Source organism: Erinaceus europaeus, chromosome X (genome assembly GCF_950295315.1).
Source record: "Erinaceus europaeus chromosome X, mEriEur2.1, whole genome shotgun sequence".
Classification (NCBI taxonomy): domain Eukaryota; kingdom Metazoa; phylum Chordata; class Mammalia; order Eulipotyphla; family Erinaceidae; genus Erinaceus; species Erinaceus europaeus.
The window spans coordinates 9,795,536-9,818,808 of record NC_080185.1 but is presented as its reverse complement, the minus strand read 5'-3'; positions in this window follow the sequence as shown (position 1 = coordinate 9,818,808).

Genomic DNA, 23,273 nt, shown 5'->3' with positions numbered 1-23,273 from the left:
GCCCATCACATTGCATTGCACTGGACAGTAGTGGCAGAAGCACTTTCCAGTAACTTAGCGGACAGGCTTTGTGGGCAGAGCCTGATGTCGGTTTTCAGTTCAGCTACTAATTAGCTCCATGGATCTCAGTAGTTACTTACCCTCTTGGTTCCTTAGGGTCTCTCTTCTCTCCCTCTCTCTCTTCCTCCCTCTTGCTCTCTTTCTCTCTCTCTTGTACGGTGACATTGATCTTCAACGCCATATAGCTTTGAGGACTACAGATTTACACTTCCATCAGTGCTTCAACCTCAGTCTTCCAAGATTTTGAAAATAGAGTTAATATTCATTTGTAAGATGGAATGATATGCCTTAGCAGATCCAAGAGGAAGCCCTGGGTTCTTGAGTGCCTTCTGTCTTCATTATCCTGAACTTTTATTTATTTAATTTAATTTTATTATTTATTTATTTTTAACCAGAGCACTGCTCAGCTCTGGTTTATGGTGGTACAGGGGATTGAACCTTGGGACTTTGGAGCTTCAGGTAGGAGAGTATCTTTGCATAACTATTATGCTATCTACCCTCCTCCCTATCCTGAACTTTCTTATGTTCAGTACAGCCTCACCCACCTTTTCCTTTCTTTCCTTTCCTTTCCTTTCCTTTCCTTTCCTTTCCTTTCCTTTCCTTTCCTTTCCTTTCCTTTCCTTTCCTTTCCTTTCCTTTCCTTTTCTTCTCTTTTTTATAAATATTTATGTGATAATACAGAAATTGAGACAGGAGGGGGAGATGGAGATGGGGAGAGAGAGAAAGAGAGAGAGAGAGAGGCCTGCAATACTGCAACATTCCCAAAGTTTCCATTTTGCATGTGGGAACCAGGTGCTTGAACCTGAGTATCGTGTGTGCTCAACTAGGTACACTACCTCCCAGTCATTTTGTTTAAAAAATGTTTTATTTATCTATTTATCAGCTGAATAGAGACAGAGAAACTGAGAGAGAAAGGGGCATTAGAGCAGTAGAGAGAAAGACAGACACATGCAGCACTGATTCAATGCTCAGAAGCTTTTCCCATACAGGTGGGGACTGGGAGCTTGAACCTAGGGCACTGCATACTGTAACATGTACACTCTACCAGGTCCACCACCACCTGGCACTATTACCAATAATTTCTATCCCCCAAATCATAAATATTTTTTCAAGAAAATTTTTATTAGCTTTTATTTTATTTACTGGATAGAGACAGCCAGAAATCAAGAGGGAAGGGGGTGATAGAGAGGAAGAGACAGAGAGACACCTGTAACACTGTTTCACCACTTGCAAAGCACTCCCCTTGCAGGTGGGGACTGGAGGCTCAAACCTGAGTCCTTGTGCACTGTAACGTGTGCTCAACCAGGTGTGCCACCAGCTGGCCTCATATAGATACAGATATAGATATAGATATATAGATATAGATTTTACAGTACAATAATTAATTTGTGTTTGGTGGAAACTCTAGATGAAACATTCAGTGATGGTGAGAACGTTGATCTTTTTTAAAAAAACATTTATTTATTCCCTTTTGTTGCCCTGGTTGTTTTATTGTTGTTATTGATGTTGTTGGATAGGACAGAGAGAAATGGAGAGAAGAGGGGAAGACAGAGGGGGAGAGAAAGATAGACACCTGAAGACCTGCTTCACCACCTGTGAAGTGACTCCCCTGCAGGTGGGGAGCTGGGAGCTTGAACAGGGATCCTTATGCCAGTCCTTGTGCTTTGTGCCACCTGAGCTCAACCCGCTGCACTACTTCCTGACTCTCAGAAAGTTGATCTTTATAAAAGCTCTGTGGAGGGGACCTACAGGAGGTTCATCTTTGTGTGAGAGCAGGGGTTTGAGCCCCAGGCCAGTATATAACAACACCTACAGGGGAGAAGCTCCAGGAGCCATGGAGCAGTCCTCTCCATGGAGTAGGTCACTGTCTCTCCTCCTCTCCTCTCTTTGCCTCTCTCTCCCTATTTCTGTCTCTCAGCCTCTATTGAAAAAAGATAGAAAAATGGCTGGTAGGAAGATTAGAGTTGCATAGACACAATACCCCAGCTATTATCCCAGTGTCAAAAATAGGTAAATAAAATAAAATAAGTAAACCTTGTATGTGCCCTAGGTACAAATGAATTATAATGCTCTATCTGGATTGCTCACTTCCACTCTGATTAAAATAATTCGCATGAGTGAGACTTCTGGAGGCAGGGCTACAAAATAGCAGCAGCTGCGTTTCTCTCCTCTCCCTGGTCAACTAGAAATATCAGAGAAGATCACCTAAGACCTTAACAAGATGAGACTAGGACTACTTTGTGAACCCACCAAGTTACCAGTGAGTGCAAACACATGTGACTTGTGGACAGAGAAGAGCCTAAGAAGAGATTCCTGGGGCTAAAAGCCCTTATCTATTCTCGAGCAGCTGGTAACAGTCTGGCAGTTTGCCAGTTGAGGAGCCAGCTCCAGTCGTCTGTTTTACCGACAAAAAGACTGCTGAAGGGAGGAGAAGACTCCCCTAAGACTCACCAAATGCAACTGTGAGTCTTCATTGCTACTGCCCTTCAGAGGTGGGTGCAACAGGCACTGTGCTGATATTAGGGGCCAGAGAACTGACTGGGAAACTCAGGAGAAGAACTAAACCCCAGTGGTCTAGAGATGGGGCTGCATAGTGGGAGCCTTTCCACATTGTTCTCCTGATGAAAACATGGTGAATAATTACCTCAGAATCCACATACTATAAAAGGTACTTGTTTAGAAACTCACAAGACCGAGTAGGGCTGCCCGGAGTATTCAGCAGAGAAGCTGAATTGAGCCTGAGGCTCTGGATCCTTGGGGTATGGGAGTCTCTTTGTATAACTACTGTGCTATCTCTCCCCCACCCTTCTTTATCTCTTGGAGTAAGTGATTAAGTTAACAAAAAAACCTACTTAAAGGCAAAAAGCTCTCAGACTACCATAGCCAACAGAGAAGAAAAAGAACAAAAGAGGTTTTAAAAGCCATTGTGCTTCAACTCAGAGATTGAGATAACATTGAAACAACTGTTAATTGCCACAACTGTGAATTCTTTAAGTACTTTACATCGAAACAGGTTAATCCAGGCAAGAGTGATTAGTAAATTCACATGTACAGAGAGACAAACCTCATAATACACTATATACAATGGTTAAACCAAGAAGAAACATTGGAGAAATGGACCAGGACAAAAGCCTAGCTAAAAGTCCCCCCCCAAAGGTACAAGCATATGAGAATGAGAACAAAATCCAAACACTAATTGAGACATTAGTCACAGGAATTTTATATCCTGCAAAATTATCCTTCAAGTATGAGGGACAAATAAAGGTATTCCTAAATACTCAAAAACTAAAGGAATTTGCCACAGTCAACCTCACCTTACAAGAAATACTGAATGGAATCTTACAGGAAAGGAAGAAACAAAGGAACACACATCCTCAGCGAGGTGAACAGAAGTAGACTAGAAACAGAAACACAATAAAATAGGAAAGAAGAACAAGCAAATAGGGGAGGGAATTAAAAGACAAAGAAGCCTTATCAAATGTTTGTTAATCAAGATCAACTTAAAAAAGACTTTTCTAGATACACAATGCTGGTTATTACACACAGGGTAACCACAAAACAACATAGGGAACAGAGATTTGCAGAGAACACAAGAAAAATTACTGAGAAATTCACTATAGAAACTCATCCACACAATAGGTTAGATAGAAACAAATGGGCAAAGACTCAACAATTTAAAATAAACTTAAAACAAAAATTAGAATGGACATAAGTAAACCACATATAACAATAGTCACCTTAAATGTGAATGGCCTAAATTCACCTGTCAAAAGATTCAGAGTAGCTAAATGATTAAAGAACAGGATCCATCTATTGTATGTCTTCAGGAACCACAAATCCAAAGAAAAGACAAATGGAAACTGAATATAAGAGGTTGGAGCAAGATGTTCCAAGCTAATAACTCACAAAAAGGGCAGGGACAGCTATCTTATTCTCTGATAAAATAGACATTCAAGAAAAGAAAGAAATCAAAGATAGAGAAGGACATTACATAATGGTTAAAGGTTCAATCCAATAAGAATATATAATTATCATTAATATATATGCCCCCAACATATATAAAAAATATATAAATATATATAATATATATATAAATATATAAAAAGAACACTTACTGAATTCAAGGGAGATACTAATAGCAACACACCACTCAGAACATCTGGACAAAAAAATCAATAGAGAAATAGCGAACTTAAATGAAACTATAAATGAAATGGACCTAATAGATGTATACAGAACTTTCCATAGATTTAATATCTCAAGTTTTCCAACTGCCTAGACTATAGCCCTAAGCACAAATACTAGCTCTTGCTAATATTTATCTTAGACTGTGATGGATTACAGTGGGGAGAGTGAAGATTCAGAACTCTAGTGGTGGAAATGGCATGGATTCAAACCCCAGTAGACATTTAATTCTGTAACTTAAAAATATAAAAAAAGAAAGAAGAAAAAAATAATAATAAAGATATATAAGATAATAGTTCTCACTGGTAAATTGCCGATCCTGCATAATTTTCTCCCATCTAGACCATCTCTTAAGTGTCTCTTGGTTCTGGTTCCATATTTAGTTTCCTTTGTGTATTCTGAAATGGGACATCCCATCAGACCCACTAATTCTTCAGGCTTCTCTGACACTCAACATTGGATCAACCACTGTTTGTAAGGTGAAAAAAAAAAGTCTTCTTATTTTCTCCTCTCACCTCTTATTGCACCTCAGCAGATGGTGGCTGGGAGGACCAGTCAACCATATGTCGGTCCTGAATTAGCCAGTTCTTTCTTGCTTCCAAATATCTTTTTAAAAATTAGTATTACTATTTGTTTTTGCTACCAAAGTTATTACTGAGGCTCAGTGCCAGCACAATGGCTTCACTATTCCCAGTGGCGGCTCCTCTCCTCCTTCTTCTCCTCCTCCTTTTTCTCTTCATCATTATCATCTTCTCCTTCTTCTTCTGACAGATAGATAGATGTGTGTGTGTGTGTGTGTGTGTGTGTGTGTGTGTGTGTGTGTGAGAGAGAGAGAGAGAGAGAGAGAGAGAGACTTCCTTTACTACTCCACTGCTATCCCCCTACAGGTGGGGACTAGGGGCCTAACCTGGGTCCTCACCACCACTCAAGGCCATCCCTCCACCTGTCTTTTAACTCTATCCTCCCCCCACCCCCATTCTCAGGGTGTGTGTCATACCCCCCAGTCTTGAAAGGGAGCAGAGCAGGGGGGAGTGCTATCTTAATTTTTTATATTTATTTACTTTCGCTTTTGTTGCCCTTGTTATTTTTATTGATGTTGTAGTTATTATTGTTGTTGTTATTGATGTAGTCATTGTTAGGACAGAGAGAAATGGAGAGAGGAGGGGAAGACAGAGAGGGTGAGAGAAAGACACCTGCAGACCTGCTTCATCGGGGGCTCGAACCAAGATCCTTAAGCCGGTCCTTGTGCTTGGTGCCATCTGCACTTAACCCACTGCAGATGCCTGACTCCCTATTTTAAATTATTTTATATTTATTTATTTAAAGGAGTGCTATCTTAAGTCATCTCCTAAAACCTCCTTTGGCGGCTTGAGTCTCCTAGGATGCAAAAGAAACGAAAATAAACAGATAAAGCTTAGCGTGGAGTACCTCTCCTGTAAGCATTCAGTCTCCCCAGCCCCCCACCCCCACTACCCACCTGTCACTCAATCATTCCTAAATAGCACGAGCAAGCCATCCTGTACCGGGTCTCAGTGATCAGTGTGTCCTTTGCTTCCCGTCCATGTTTATATTGACACATGTCTTTGAAAGCGCTGGGCAGCCCTCACCTTTTTTCTTCCTGCATTATTCACAGGGACATCAATTTCTGGTCTTGTGTGCAGGCACTCACCAGACAACAAATAGTTAGCAAGTGGCTCAGAGTCCCAGGTCACGCAGCTTGCATCCCTGGCACAGCTCTGGAGGGGCGACCACACTGCTTCTCTGTGCCTCACTCTTTCTGCTTCTTTCCCACCATGCCAGAGGCTTCAGTGGGCATCACAGTGGAAATGATCTCAGAATGGGCATCTGCACTGAAATTCCCTCAGAGAACATCAGGCCTTCCTGACTTGAGTGGAGACTACAGTTTATGAGTCTTCTTACCAAGGGGGGGTGTTTCTGTTGCTGTTTCTCACCCATTAGGCCACCCCAAATAGGCCAAGCCTGACACCTAATTGTGAACTGTTTTTTTTAGTTATTTTATTAATGACTTAATATTGATTTACAAATTTACAAGATAATAGTGGCACCAATTCTACACCATTCCCACCACCAGAGTTCTGTATCCCTATTCCCTCCATTGGAAACTGTAGTGAATATAACTGGTGGCGACATGAAACCATTACTCTGGTCACTGCAAAGTCAGCCTTGAGTTGAGTCTCCTTTCCAGGCGAAGAAAGAACCAGAATGACCTTGCCGGGCTTCTGGCTGGGGTGAGGGGAGGGGAAGGGAGGGAATGAAACCCCAGCTGTAGCAGAGTGGTTCCAATTTGCTGCCACTCTACTGATTATATGGTTGTATATTTCTTGAAATAGTGAAAAGCAGTAAAAAACGGAAGACAAGCAAGATAGCCGGTGGTGGTATTCGTGTATATGTGGGGGTGGGGGTGAGGGGTGGTGGGGGGTGGAGACAGATCTTTTCTGATGTTCTCAAAATGTCTGAGGGACAGATATCTGTACCATGGCAGGACTGAAATTTCTTTTTCTTGAAGGCTTCCTTCCTTTCAGGTGAAACAGTGACCATGGTCACTGCTACTTTAGCCACTAGGAATAAGGAGAATGTCAGCTCTAACATCACACTATTTGGATAACCTGTAATTATGGCACTAGTGTTTACCCATGCCGTTTAGCTTAGAGGACACTTTTCCCAAGTACTCTCTAATTTAATCCTACTGACAGCTGTAATGTAAGGATGATTATAATGATCACTGGTGGGCCCGGGAGGGAGTGAGGGTGGAGAGGGATGTCACTGGACCAGTGTCACTCAGTTTGTCTGTTAAGAACCCAGATGAGAACCCAGGTCCTGCCAGTCACAACTGATGTGACTGTCTGGTAAAGCTCTTGTGTGTGAATTCTCACTGTGGGTACTGAACTGTTAGGGGGTCACTGATCCAATTCAACTCAGAGGCACAGTTGTGGCTAAGGTGGACAAACAAAATGAACCATTCCAGTGAATACCCAAACATCTGCTGGGGGAAGGTTGCATTCTGTTCCAACCTCGAGATGAAGTTTATGAAAGATATTGGGGAGAGGGGGTAGTTTTTCATTTGTATATCTTCCCGTATCTGAAGCCCTGCACTCTCTATAGGATAAGAGGAACTTGGGGCTTGGGGATAGGTGAAGTAGCTCACTTGGATAGTGTGTTGCTTTGCTATGTCTGTGACCCAGCTACAAGCCCGGCCCCCACTGCATTGAAGTAAGGCCTAGTACTGTTCTCTCTCTCTCTGTCTTTCTCTAAAACAAACAAATAACTAAATAATACAAAAGAATTATTTAAAAGAAAGAAAAGAGGGACTTCCTGACACACAGTACATTCCATACTTGGACTAGGAAGATGAGAGGATCTCTGTAGTGATAAGCAGAGTGAATTTTTTGCCAGATGATTGTCCCCAAGAGTGGGTCATTTTTTCTGGCATCTTTGGGCATGGGAACCAGAGAATTTTATAGCATCTCTCCCCCCTTCATACTTTATGTTACTGTTTGGTGGAAATCAAGAATCTGCTTTGGAAATGCAAAACACACAGAGTCAGATTTCAGAATGGAAGAAAACAAATTGCAAGCTTGGTTTAAAAATACATTTAAGGGGCCAGGCGGTGGTGCACCTGGTTAAGCGCTCACAATATAGTGCACAAGGACTCAGGTTCATACCCCTGATCCCCATCTGCAGGGGGGAAAAGCTTGACTAGTGGGGAAGCAGGGCTGCGTGTGTGTGTTCTCTCTGTCTCTCTCCCTATCATCCCCCCACCTCTCAATTTCTCTCTATCCCTATCCAATGATAAATAAATAAATAAATACATTTAGGAAAATCATGGACAGTTGCAGCATTCTATATCAGACTTGGAGTTCCAGTTTTACTATTTATTTATTTATTTATTTATGATGGTGGATTTCCAGTTGCTAGTTATGAAGCCCAGGAGGTCATATAGCTAGAAGACTTTGGACTTCCAGGCAGGAGGCCCCAAGTTCCTTCCCCAGCACTACAAATACAGAGTGCACTCTGGACTCTCGCTTCCCCCTCCCTCTGTCCCTATCTCCATTCTGTCTCCTTAAATGAACAAATAAACATTTAAAACTGCTCACCAGGGAGCCTGGTGGTAGTTCAGCGGGTTAAGCGCATGTGGTGCAAAGTGCAAGGACCAGCCAAAGGATCCTGGTTCGAGCCCTTGGCTCCCCACCTGCAGGGGTGTCTCTTCACAAGCAGTGTAGCAGGTCTGCAGGTGTTTCTCTTTCTCTCCTCCTCTCTGTCTTCCCCTCCTCTCTCCATTTCTCTCTGTCCTATCCAACAACAACGACAACATCAGTAACAACAACAATAATAACTACAACAACAATGAAAAAGAACAAGGGCAACTAAAGGGAAAATAAATAAGTAAATTTTAAAAATTTAAGAAAACAAACAAAACAAACTGCTTATCAATGAGCCAGGGAGATAGCTCAACTGGATCCTGTACTGCTTTGCCTCCTGAGTGACCTAGGTTCGAGCCCCATCCCCACTGCACTGAAAGAAGCTGTCTGGGCACTTGCGGGAATTCATACAAAACCTCTTTTCTGCAGGAACTCACAGAAGTGACAGGAGGCTGTCAGTTTAGACTCAAAATTGTACTATTTATAAACTTCGAAAATGAATTTAAATCTGAGACTGGCTTCGATAATACATGAATTAATAAAAGAAGCCTTTGTGAGTGAGAAGTGGTTTGAAGACCTGTTTCTGTCTGAGAGGATCTGTTGTACAGAGCAATAGTAAACTATTTAATATCCTGCCTGTCACACACACCCCTGATTCTGGGCGAGACTTTTATTCCTCACAATATTATATAGATAATGAAGCCTCCATCTCTTTCTCAGAGGAGACACTAGTGGAAGCATGCATTTGGACCTTTAAGGCCATAGACTACTGCCTTAACCTAATTAAGGATGCATCGAGTTAATTAGGCTGTGTATAACATCCTTTTCCTTTCCAATCACCCTCAACTCTTCCGGCAGGTACCCATCCTCCATGATCTACTTGTGTCCTGCACTAGAACTTACATAGGACTCTACATGTCGATTGCCTTTGCTTCCAGATGACGCTCCCAATTACCAACTGTTTTCACCTAACCCCTCTCGGTATAGTGCTCACTCTCCAGTATCCATTTGCTGGGTCTCACATTGAACCCACCAAGTGTCCTTCTCATCAAATCTACCTTCAGCAGCCCGAGCAACTGAGTGACTTGGAGAGGCACTGAGTTTTCCACCTGACAACAGAAAAACAGGGGGCTGTAGAATTTCAGTCCCAGAATAGCCTATGGAAATGTCCCAAATCTATAACATGTTTGTATCACCTCTTGAGTCAAACACCTGCAGTGGTAACAGAGCTGTATGGGTGAGTGACCAGATTCGAAGTTAACTCCCTCTGCATTTACAAGGTTAATAACTATTATGTGCATACTTCTAAAATAGTCCCCCACTTAATTCTTGCCTTCAAATTCCGAGAGATGTCCCTGCAGTGTGACCAGCCATGAGTAGGAAGAGTATTGTCTTTCTGTAAAAACCACAGCCCTTCTCACCCAGGAAATGGATGTCACACACAGAGAGCTCTGGAGTTCTCTCCTCGGAATGAGCCAGCACTGGGTCACCTCCGTGCACGGGCATGTGACTGCCACAGGGCATCTGCCTTGTTTATGGTTTCATGTTCACACTGTTTTCCAGCTAAAATTGTTCATAAAAGTCAAGAAAGAAGGAAAAAGGAAAGAAAGAAAGAAAGGAAGGAAGGAAGAGGCTGCTCCCATGGTGAGGATAAGTGAGGAGATTTGGGAACTAGAAAGGAAAAGGAATCAGGAGAGGTCTTGGAGTGTAGAATGTGAGCTTTTCCACATGTTAGGAGCCGCTGGGTCTGACTCTGGTGCCACCATCTCTGGCACCACCATGGATGATGGAGTGGGGCTTTGTGCCTCTCTCCTGTTGCTTCTTTTCTTCCCTCATTCCTCTAAAGATACAGAATATAGCAATTAGGAGACTATACTTTCAAAGATTATAGTTTGTTATAGATTGTACCTATTAGGTCAAGAGGCCTCCTCAACAGTATTGTCCTTGGATGAGGCCCTTGGTTTGTCCCACAGCGTTAAATAGAAAACAAGGAGGGCCAGCAAGATAGCTTTCCTGGATAACATTCTAGCTTTGCTGTGTGTGAGACTCAGGTTCCATCCCAGTCTCCACCGTACTTAGGACCTTGCCCTTACTCCTGTCTCTTTATCTGAAAAATGCATTCCAGAGTAGTGAAGCCAAGTTGACAACAACAAAGAAAAGAAAAGAAAAGAAAGGAAAGGAAAGGAAAGGAAAAGGAGAGGAGAGGAGAGAAGAGAAGAGAAAAGAAAAAAGAAAAGAAAAGAAAAGAAAAGTAAAGAAAAGAAAAGAAAAAGGAGCCAAGAGGTAGCTCACTTGGTAGTGTGAGGACTTGGACTTGAGCCCTGCACAGAGAACACCATGCAAAGGGGAAGCTTCACAAGTGGTGGAATATTGTTATGTTATCTCTCCTTCTTCTCCTTCTCCCTCTTCCTCTCTCTTTCTCTGCAAGTGATAGAATCATGTAGATGTCAAGTCTTGATTACAAAAACAAACAAAACAAACAACCAAACCAACCAACCAAACAAACAAAAAACGTAGTTCAGTTTCTTTCTTTCCCTTCTTCATTCTCAAACATCATTAATCTTGGCCAAGAATTCTGTGTTCCAATTTATTAATCTGTCCTTCATCACAGACAAATATCACTTAATGATGGGAATATCTTATGAGGAATAGAAAATTTGATGAAAGTACTTCTAGTGACATCATCACTGTGCTAAGACTGGTGTGCTAACACAGCCCTAAATGGTGCTGTCAGTTGTCCATTGGGGCTTTGCACATGTGGCCTGACCTTGACTGACATCCTGGTATTTAACATCTGCCTTCTTGCAGTCTTCTCCTTGATCAAGTAAGTGGTGAGGTGATGATAAGTATTAGTTTTTGTAGAAGTCTGAAACTTCAGCTTCCATCCAAGATGATGCAAAGGAGACACATTCATTATTTTTAGCAGCTGAATAGTACTTCATTGTATATATACAATGAATATGTTGTTGGTTTTTTTTTTTTAGCCACTCATCCATCACTGGGCATCTGGGTTGCTCCCAGGTCTGAACTATTACAAATTGTGCTGCTATGAACATAGGTGTACACAGATCTATTCTGACAGGGTTTTTTGTGTATATGTTTGTTTGTTTCCTTTGGGTAAATCCCCAGAACAGATTATTGGGTTATAGAGTAGATGCATTTCTACTCTTCAGAGGAATCTTCAGACTGTTTTCCACAAGGGTTAGACCAACTTACACTGCCCCACCCCCTCAGCAGTGCAGACGTGTTTGTGTTCCTTTTCCACCACATCCTCTCAACCTTTCTTGTTACGCTCCTTTCTTTTTTTAAGACTTTAATTTATTTTCCTTTTTATTGTCCTTATTTTTAATCATTGTGGTTATTATTATTGTTGTCATTGCTGTTGTTGTTGGATCGGACAGAGACAAATGGAAAGAGGAGGGGAAGACAGAGAGGGGGAGAGAAAGATAGAAATCTTCAGACCTGCTTCACCGCTTGTGAAGCGACCCTCCTAAGGGGGGTGAAGCTGGGGATTCAAACTGGCCCTTGAGTTTCCTGCCATGAACACTTAACCTGCTGCGCTACAGCCCAACCCCTGTTGCGTTCCTTCCTAATGTATGACATTCTCATAGACATCATGTTAAGTGATGCACGCCCAGAAGAGAAGGACAGATACCAAATGACCTCACTGACAAGCAGGATTTAACAAATAGGAACAGGGAAGGAGAACACAAAACGAAATGTAGACTGGGCATATGGAATATAGCATCAAAGCAGGGGACTGTGGGGGAAGGTTAGAAGAGAACTCTGAGGTCCTGGGGCATAATGAAATTGTATCCAGTGACTATTTTTAAAATTTTTTAAAAAATACTGGGAGTCGGGCTGTAGTGCAGCGGGTTAAGCGCAGGTGGCGCAAAGCACAAGGACCGGCATAAGGATCCCGGTTCAAACCCCGGCTCCCCACCTGCAGGGGAGTCGCTTCACAGGCGGTGAAGCCGGTCTGCAGGTGTCTATCTTTCTCTCCTACTCTCTGTCTTCCCCTCCTCTCTCCATTTCTCTCTGTCCTATCCAACAATGACGACAACAACAATAATAACTACAACAATCAAAACAACAAGGGCAGCAAAAGGGAATAAATAAATAAAATAAATATTAAAAATTTTATTTATTTTCCATTTTTTGCCCTTGTTGTTTTTTATTGTTGTTGTAGTTATTATTGTTGTTGTTATTGATGTCATCGCTGTTGCATAGGACAGAGAGAAATGGAGAGAGGAGGGGAAGAATGAGAGGGAGACCTGCTTCACCACCTGCAAAGCGACCCTCCTGCAGGTGGGGAGCTGGGGGCTCAAACCGGGATTCTTCTGCCGGTTCTTGCACTTTGTACCACCTGCGCTTAACCTGTTATGCTACCGCTGACTCCCTATCCAGTGACTATTATGGTAAAACATCAACCCCTTCAATAATGATGATGATGATGATGATGATGATGATGATGATGATGATAAAAGACGCCTTCCACCATATGCAGGTGGGAAGCTTCACAAGTGGTGAAGCAGGACTAAAGGTGTTTCTCTCTCTGCCCCATCCTCCCTTTCCATCTCTGTTCCTTTCTATCTCTATCCAATGTAAATAAATAAATATAAAAAATAAAGAAATCTGAAACTTAGTATTTTCCCACTGATAGGTGATTTGGGGGGTTAGGTTCTTTCCAAGTTTATGAGATCTTAATTCCAGAAAAAGTAGAAAAAGACCCATCGAAAAAGATCTGTGTACATATATGTTCTTAGCAGCACAATATCTAATAGCCAAAACCTGTACACAACTCAGGTGTTCAACAACAGATAAGTGGCTGAGCAAGTTGTGGTCTATATACACAGTGGAATACTACTCAGCTATTAAAAATGGTGATGTCACCATTTTCAGCCCATCTTGGATGGAGCTTGAAGAAATCATGTTAAGTGAAACAAGTCAGAGACAGAAGGATGAATATGGGATGTTCTCACTCTCAGGCAGAAGTTGAAAAGCAAGATCAGAAGAGAAAACACAAATAGAACATGAACTGGAGTTCAGAAACTGAACTGTAGAACCTGAACTGGAGAAAACACTCCGGGGTGGGGAGTGGGGGAGAACACAGGTCCAAAAAGGATGATAGAGGACCTAGTGGGGGTTGTTTTGTTATATGGAAAACTGGGAAATGTTATGCATGTACAGACTATTGTATTTACTGTTGAATGTAAAACATTAATTCCCCGATACAGAAATTAAAAAAGTAGAAATATAATTGCAGTAAGAATTGAAAAGATAAGAAAAGGAGGAGGAAGGAAGGAAGGAAGGAAGGGAAAAAATAAAGGAAGAAGATTGGGGAAATGGTTTTTGGCTTGAAATAAACATGTACTAAGGAGGTCAGGGAATAGTGCACCTGGTTGAACCTGGTCCTTCGTGCATGAGGAAAGGTGTATAAGTGATGAAGTAGAGATGCAGGTGTCTCTGTCTCTTTCAATCTCCTCCTCCCTTCTTAATTTCTCTGTCTCTAACCAATCATAAATAAATACAATTTAATTTTACAAAAGAGAAAGATGTACTAAGACACCATAAGGGGCAGAGCAAGCTTCCAAGAAGAAGAAGAAGTGAGGGTCTAGTAGTAGACTGAGTACAGCTAGGGTGATGTGACAGTCTGTACATATTTAAGAGCTTCCAGGAAAAGCCAGATAGATTTATGAGGAGAAAGGTGGGCATGCTCAGTAGAGAATCAATGGTCACACAGCACATGTGCAGAAACAGCTACCATCTGGGCCATATTCTGCCCAGCCCAGAATGGGCTCCTCAGTGAGAGAGACTCTGTGTTGGCTTAATCACAAACCAAAGAATGTGACAGTATGGCTACTGCCAGGAAGGGGTTCTCACACATTCCAGACTATAAACCTCAAGCCAGTTTGCAGTCTTCTAGAACCAGGGATTCTATTTCTGTTACTTTTTTTATATCTTATTTTTATTAGTGATTTAATAATGACTAACAAGTTCATAAGTTAAGAGGGGAACAATCTGCACGATTCCCACCACCAGAGCTCCTTGTTCCATCCCCCTCCATTGGAAGCTTTCTTATTCTTTATTCCTCTGGGAGTATGGACTAAAATTCTATATGGGGAGCAGAAGGTGGAAGGTCTGGCTTCTGTAATTGCTTCTCCACTGGACATGGGTATTGACAGGTCGATCCATACTCCCAGCCTGTTTCTGTCTTTCCCTGGCAGGATAGGGCTCTGGAGCAGTGAGGTTCCAGGACACATTATTGAGATCCTCTGCCCAGGGAAGTCAGGCTGGCATCATGGTAGCATCTGCAATTTGGTGGCTGGAAAGTGCTAAGTTATAAAGCAGAACATATTGTTTAATAATCAGGAACCTAAAAGTAAGAATAGAGCAGATGAAACTAAAGATCTCAGAGTGGGAAGAAGCTAGAAAGCCTCTCTTAGGTATGTTTCAAGGAGCCCATGACTTTAGTATTTTTTACCTGAGCCAGGTAGCTAACATGCAGGTGGGCTAAAAGTATTTTCTGGGAAGATGGTGTCAGAGTTGAGAATAGGCCTAGAAAGCTGGATTAGGACAGAGAGTAACTCCCAAACATGAGGAAAGTACATAAATACCATTAAAATTTAACCCCATAGATCTAACCTAGGGCCCATATGTGTTCATATTTATCAATGGAGCCTATGTAATCCCTGTCAGTATGAGCTCGCAATTCATAGTCACAGCTGGGAACACTTTAGACTGCTTTCATTTCAGCTCCTATGTTTCTGGAGAGGCCCACGAGAGGGCTTATGATTGTGTTTCTGATGGAAATGGGCAGTGGTGGTGGAGCAAGGGATCTGTCAGAGGTCTAGGCCCATTATATTTATGTGAGAATCCAAGGATTCCCTGACTAGAGCCCCAGATGATGGGGTAAAGACCAAAAGGGCCAATGTGAAAGTGTACCAGTCTCTTGCCCTTCTCGAGTTTTTGTAGTCCTTACTTTATCTGATTTGGTTAGACTTAAAGTGACTGAGGGAAGTGAAGTAGGGTGTAGGCGGGGGAGGGTATCTAGGCCTAGGTGGAAACTATTTGATTAAGTACTTCATGTCTTCTTTAGGTCTTTCTACTTGCTTGCTGCACTTACTAAGTCTACGTCTACTCACTGCAGGCAAGCGCACACTTTCACTTTAAGGTATATATTTTCTCCTAACTTACGGATTCCTGTACACATATACCCTGACCCTTGGGCCCTGGAATATATATCTAGATTCTGTAACTTTGTTAGAGAGTACACCACCTGAATTGGAACTAAGAAGTCCTATGAGCTAGGAAAGGTCTCACGAGAGTATTGGAGCTGGGGGGTTGACATCCCAGGCCTGGTGTCTCTGCACACAGTCCTAAGTGAAACATGTCGAGGTGGTACTGGTTGCAGTGATTTGGTTGAGCTCAGCAGATGCTGTATCAAATAGTAGTGATCAAGAGAAGCAGGAAGGAAAAAGAGTAAAGCCTCAGAGGTTCCAGGACTGGGAAAAAAATGGGTTTTATAGAGAATGAGGAAGGTTCCTGCTGTCTCAGAGTTTAAGAAGGCAATAGATAGTTTTTATTATAAGCAAGGTATTTAGGAACTTGATTTACTTTGAAAATCCTATGGTTAGGATTTACTGTACCATACAAGACCTTATAATGATCTATGTCATTTAATTCTATTTACAAATAGCTGTATTTTATATACTGACAAGACCGGTTGCTTCTGGTCTCCCTGATCTAAGATTATAGGTGATTTAATATTTTTAAAAAGTTATTATTAGAAATGCACTAACAATTTAAGCCCAGCGTTAAAACTCAGTACGCTGATTTGAAACGTTACATACTTAGATTAAAGGAATATGTACTCAGAACTGAAGTCTGTGCATTAAAAAGCTGGACACATTCAACCTATTTTCCCCTCTCATCGTTCCCACCACCAAATATTTGTGTCCCTAGTTCCATTTTGGGTGGCACACTTCCTAACAAAGTTACAGAAACTAGATAAAGACCAAGGCCCATGGGATAGGGCACATGCATACATGGATCCATAAATTAGGGGAAAATATATACCGTAACATAAGACTGCTCAATAGTTTTCAGTGATTCAATAAGTGTAGCAATCTTCAAGGACTGGGAGAAAAATGGGTTCTATAGAGAATGAGGAAGGTTCCTGCTATCTTAGAGTTTAAGAAGGCAATAAATAATTATGACTATAACCAAAGTATGTGGGAACTTGGTTTACTTTGAAAATTCCATGGTGAGGATTTACTGTGCCGTAAAAGACCTCACCATGATTTATGTCATTTAATGCTATTTACAAATAACTATGTCTTAGGTACTGACAGAACAAGTTGCTTCCTGTCTCCCTGGTCTAAGATTATAGGTGAGTTAATATTTTAAAAAATGATTATTAGAACTGTATTAACAATTTAAGCCCAGTGTCAGAATTCAGTTTACAATGTTGAAAAATTAAGTGCTTAGACTTACAACTGAAGTCTATGCATTTAAAGATCTGGAGACATTCAATTAATTTTCCCCTCATATTGTATGGTGATTTATAAGACTATAAGTTACTAGGAGTATTTATTAAGACCATTCCCACCATCAAAGGTTGGTGTTCCTACCCCCAACCCCCAACAGTAGATCTGAAAATCTGCTGTCCCCTCCCATATTTTTTTACTTTGGTGCAATACCCCAAGCCCAGTTGAATTCTGCTTTGTATTTTCTTTTCTGTTCTTCTTTCTTAACTTCTCTTTATGAGTGTGACCATCCCATATTCCTCATTCGCTTTCTGGCTTATCCCATTTAACATAATTCTTTCAAGTTATGTCCAAGATGGGTCAGAGAAGGTGGATAATTCATTATTCTTAATGGCTGAGTAGTATTCCATTTTTGTATATATACTACAACCTGCTCAGCCACTCATCTGCTGTTGGACACCTGGGTTGCTTCCAGATTTTGGCTATTATGAATGGTGCTGTTATGAACTTAGGTATACACAGATCTTTTTGGATGGATGTGTTTGGTTCCTTAGGATATATTCTCAGGAGAGGAATTGTAGGGTCATAGGGTGGGTCCATGTCTAGCCTTCTGAGAGTTCTCCAGACTGCTCTCCACAGGTGTTGGTACAATTTACATTTCCACCAGGAGTGCAGGAGGGTCCCTTTGTTCCCACAACCTCTCCAGCATTTGTTATTGCTATCCTTTCTGATGTATGACATTCTCACAGGTGTTAGGTAATATCTCAGGTGTCTTTATTAACATTTCTCTGGCAATCAATGACTTGGGACATTTTTTCATGTGTCTGTTGGCATTTTAGATCTCCTCTTTAGTGAACATTTTGTCACATCCTCTTCCCACGTTTGAATTGGGTCATTTGCTTTTTTGTTTCTAAGTTTGGTGACCTATTTATATATTTTGGTTATTAGCCTCTTGTCTGATGTTTAGCATTTAAAGATCTTCTCCCATTCTGTGAGGAGTTTCTTTGGGTGGTGTTTTCTTGTGCTGTGCAGAAGCTTTTCAATTTGATGTAGTCCCATTGGTTTATCTTTGTTTTAGTCTTCCTTACAATTGGGTCTGTATCATCAAAGATACCCATGAAATTTAGATGAGCAAAAGTTCCACCAATATTTTCCTCTAGGTATTTGACAGCTTCTTGTCTAATATCCAGGTCCTTGATCCATTTAGAGTTTACTTTTGTGTCTGGTGAGATATAGAGGTTCAGTTTAATTCTTCTACAAGTTTCAACACACTTTCCCTACACCATTCATTGAAGAAACTCTCTCCATGCAATTGTTTGGGCCCCCTTATAAAAATTAGATGTCCATAGGGTGGGGTTACTTTATTTTTTTATTCCTTTTGCCTCCAGGGTTATTTCTGGGGCTCAATGTTGTCACTACAAATCAATTGCTCCTAGCAATCATTTCCCCCCATTTTATTGGGTAGGACTGAGAGAAGTTGAGAGAGCAGGGGGAGATAGAAAGGGAGAGAAAGATGTGCATCTGCAGACCTGCTTCATCAATTTTAATGCATCTCCTGAGCAAGTGGAGAGCCAAGGGCTTGAACCCAGTTCCTTGTTTGGGTCCTGGCCTTTCATACTACATGTGCTTTACTGGGGTGCACCACCACTTGGCCCCCATCTCTGTAACTTTTAAGACAAGAAGGACTACAATGCAGAAAATACTCTGAACAGAACTTGAAGATATCATGTTGAGAGAGATAAGGCAGAAAGAGGAGGACAAATGCTGAGTGATCTCACTCATGGGTAGAACTTAACCAAGCATAGTAAGGGAAAACATAAAGTGGAGTTGGAACTGGATGTGATGTATTGTACCACAGCAAAGGGCTCTATGGGATAGAGGAGGGTCTCTAGGGTCTTGGTGTATAATAGAGGGAAAAGGACTTAGGTTGTGGAAGAGAGTGTCTTCCAGACACTTACTATAGGGAGATGAGAAGTTGTACTTAATGTGTCAACAATTGGACTGTAGACCATTAACCCTTCAAAAAGGCATGGGGAAAATGTTTTCACAGTTACACTCTGAAAATCAATTTTGTTTCATTGCATTTTGGGGGTGTTGTTTTGGAGGTTCAAGTTGCAGTTCAGGTTTAGGGTTCATAAGCCCTGCTTGGCACAGTTGCATTTAGTTGTTGCTGTGGGTGTTCTCTTTTGTAGAGTTTCATTTCTTCTAAGTTCATAACAAACGTTTCTTTTACCTTCCCCCCATTCTTCTGATATTTTATTTGCCTCCAGTGAAAACACTATGCTCCAATGACTTTATTTTCTTCTACTCTTACTAGGACATAAACAACTGTCAATTTCCCCCCAGAACCTTATCCATAAAATACAAACATTGTTATTTCTTCTCACCCACTAGGGCAGCCATGCGTAGGGGAACACACTTTACCACCTCCAAATCATATATGTTCTAAGAATTATTTTGAGCTGGTTATATTTAAGATACAGAAGATGTATGTAAATCTTATAAATTTTGGAAATTCAATTTACAGTAAATCCTTACCTAATGTTTCACTAGACTTTAATCAAGAAAGTAACAAAAGTAGTTTCTCAAGATTTTTAAATTTATTTTTATTTTTATATTTTATTTATAAAAAGGAAACACTGACAAAACCATAGGATAAGAGAGGTACAACTCCACATAATTCCCACCACCAGAACTCCGTATCACATCCCCTCCCTTGATAGCTTTCCTATTCTTTAATTTCTGGGAGTATGGACCCAAAGTCATTCTGGGATGCAGAAGGTGGAAGGTCTGGCTTCTGTAATTGCTTCCTCACTGAATATGGGCATTGACAGGTTGATCCATACTCCCAGCCTGTCTCTCTCTTTCCCTAGTAGGGTGGGCCTCTGGGAAGCAGAGCTCCAGGACACATTGGTGGGGCTGTCTGTCCAGGGATGTCTGGTCACCATCATGCTAGCATATGGAGCCTAGTGGCTGAAAAAAGAGTTACCATACAAATCCAAACAAATTGTTGAACAATTATGAACTAAAGGCTGGAATAGTGCAGATGAAGAGTTGGGGGGATCCTCCATTTTATAGAAAGTTAGTAGGCATATTTTAGTTATATTCCAAAGGGCCTGTGGTTATACTAGTTTTCATATATATACATATATATATATTTTTTTTCCCTAAGCCTGAAATCTGATATGCATGTGGATCCCAGTTATTGCCTGGGGAGGTGATGTCATGGCTGGAAAAGGACCAGAAAGCTGGATCAGGGAAGAGAGTAGCTCCCTAATATGGGAAAGGGGCATAAATATTGTTGACTGTATACCCCATCAATTTGATGTGATCTGGGGCCCATATTCAGCTTAGGAGCCTGTGTGACCTCTGCATCCCTGTAGATCTGATCTCACATTCTGTGGTCATGAGTAGGAACATTCCAAGCTGCCCCAATATCGACCCATCATCCTCAGGTGTAGCATAGAGTATGTTGTCCATCCTCCCTTTGGAGGATGGAACATTCTCTGCCATTGTTGATTCAAGTTGAGGACAAGGTCCTATTGGGGGCCCACAAAGGGGTCTATTTTATTGTTCCTGAGAGAGATTACTGGCAACAATAGAGAGAGGGATTTATTTGAGGTCTAGGCCCATCATGTCTGTTTGGGAATCTTAGGACTCCCCGACTAGGGCCTCAGCTCTCAAGTTTTTTTTTTAATATTTTATTTAAGGTTAGCTGAGATCATTGTGTTTTTACCAATGACTTCTGCATACTCTCGTCAGTAGATAAGGCAGGAAATTAAATTTATTTTTAATTTTATTTATGTATTATTGATAGAGACAGAGACATTGAGAGGGGAGGGGAGATAGAGAAGGATAGAGACAGAGAGACACCTGCATCCCTGCTTTATCACTTTTGAAGGTTTTCCATCTGCAGATGGGGACCAGGTGCTTGAACCTTGATCCTTGTATACTGTAATGTGTGCACTTAACCAGATGCACCACCATCTTGTCCTGGAAATTAAATTTCCATAGCAATCATATCTTTGTCCTATATCTCCTGGTAATCTCGCATTAATAGACTTCCACCCAACTTCACTTAAATATATATATATATATTTCATTTTAAAAATTATTATTGTAGTTATTATTGTAGTTGTTATTAATATCATCATTGTTGGATAGGACAGAGAGGGAAGTGGTGAGAGGAGGAGAAGACAGAAAGGGGGAGAGAATGACACTGATAAACCTGCTTCACTGCTTGTGAAGTGACTCCCCTGCAGGTGGGGAGCCTGGTCTCTGACCGGGATCCTTATGCAGACCCTTGTGTTTTGCGCCACTTGAGCATAACCCGCTGTGCTAACGCTAGACTCCCAATATATATCTATTTCTATGAAAGAGACAAGACCACTGCTCAGCTCTGACATGTGAGGTACTGGGAATTAAATCTCATACCTGCAAGTCTTATGCCCTTGTCCCATCCCCAATATCTTCTGCTTAAATTTAACTATACTTAAGGAGGTGACTTTCATCACAATTTTTGTTAGAGGAAAATTAAGGTAAGGGTGCCCTGAACCCCAGTTCCACTGGAACTACCTGAGACCCAGAACTTTTTTTGACCAGGACCCTTTGTTTTTCACTCCATCATTAAGAGGGAAGGGAAAAGGCCCTGTGAGAAAGTAGTAATAAATGTGGGTGTGGCTTAAAAAAAGAAGGTGAGGCCTTAGAAAGTTTCACCTGTATGAGAGAACCAACAGAAGAGTCAAACCACAGCACCCTCAAGAGTCAAATATTTTAAATAGACCAATGAAAAGTTCCTTCCAGATAGGCTGGTATAAAAGAGTCAAGTTTGAACCATCATGTGCCATTTTGTCCAAATGACCAGTGTGTGTCTGTACTCATGTTTTCATTTTCCTAAATGAAGTCTGTAATGCCTGACCACAATCTCCCCAATTCTTTGTGAACACACTGTGGTGAACTAGTACAAATGAAGTCATCTCAGTCTCATTCCCCAACAACTGATTTGGTAAGCATTCCCCTGGCCCCAACTGAGCCTCTTCATGAAAATAGCAGGTATTCATGTTGTTAAATTTTTGTTTTTTTCATCCGCTAGTCTGCCTTTTATTACAGGGAGTGACTCAACTAATAACAGAAGGGTCACAAAATGATTTCTCCCTTACCCCTACACAGTCCCTCTTTGAGAATTTCAAACTTCTAAAATTTTGTTTTTTAGGGATTTCTCTTAAGCTGCCTAGCAGTCTTGGAACAGGTCCACGGAGCACCCATTCAGCATTTCCTGACTATTGAAGTTGCCGAGTTTTATTTTCAGTTCTGATAACTTTATCTTGACTATGCCTGACCATCAAGCCTTCTTAGGCAAGTAAGAAAAAAAAATTAGGAAAGTATTTTCCACCTTAGCTTTGTTTCCAAGAGCTTCTATGATGGCAAATTTGCTTTGATAACAGAAAATGGGAAGGAACAGAGAGAGTTGAGAGAGAGAGAGAGAGAGCAGTTCAGAATCAAAGAGCCAAACACAGGTGGGTAGATTTCTGCTGAGAGAGAGAAGAGAAGAGAAAAACACGTAGCACACAATTTAATGGAGCCATGAAAAGAAATCAGATCATGAAAGTAGAGGAAAGGGTTTTCAGGAGTTGAAAGACTTGTAAGGGAAAAAGAATGAACTCTCCCTATACCTTTCTAGAGTCTTGCCCTACACTTGCCTATAATTAGATTAACTGGAGAGAAGTTTAATAGCTTGAATATTTCTTCTATCAGGGAGAGACCCAGGAAAACTGATTAGCTCACCAAAATGGCCCAAGCCAACACCTGAAATGCTATCTCCAGCTAAGGATCGCATGGAGGGACATTACTACAGGTGACCAGGAAAATCAAAGGATATGAATGGCTCTTCTACAAATTCACATCAAAGTCTTCCCCACTGGTAAGTTTCTAGAAATCTGACGCTTCTTTTCCTGCTAAAGTAAGTGAGGCACTCTTTCAAATGAAGAGTCCAGTTTAACAGATAAACATCCCTTACAAATGGAGATACTTCTTTGTTTTCAGAGCTTTTCCTTTGGTTCCAGAAACCAATCAGCTACAGGCAATCCTCATGTTAAAAGGGCTATTATGGAGTGGGTGACCTGCTCTGCTCTCTTTCTGTGACATCAGGCTCACCTGGAGATGAATCTAAGGCTGCTAACCAAAAAGCTGGAGTGGAGGTCTGACAGAGGGAGAGAGGAGCAAGGGAGATGGGGAAGAGAGAGAAGGAGGGAAAAAGGGGTGGAAAAAAAGAAGAGAGGGAAGGTGGAAGAGGGGTTTAAAGTGAGGAGGAGTAGGAAAAGGGAGGGTAAAAGAAGAGGAAGAGAGAAAGTGGTAGTTCACCTAAAGCTTCAGGGCGCCA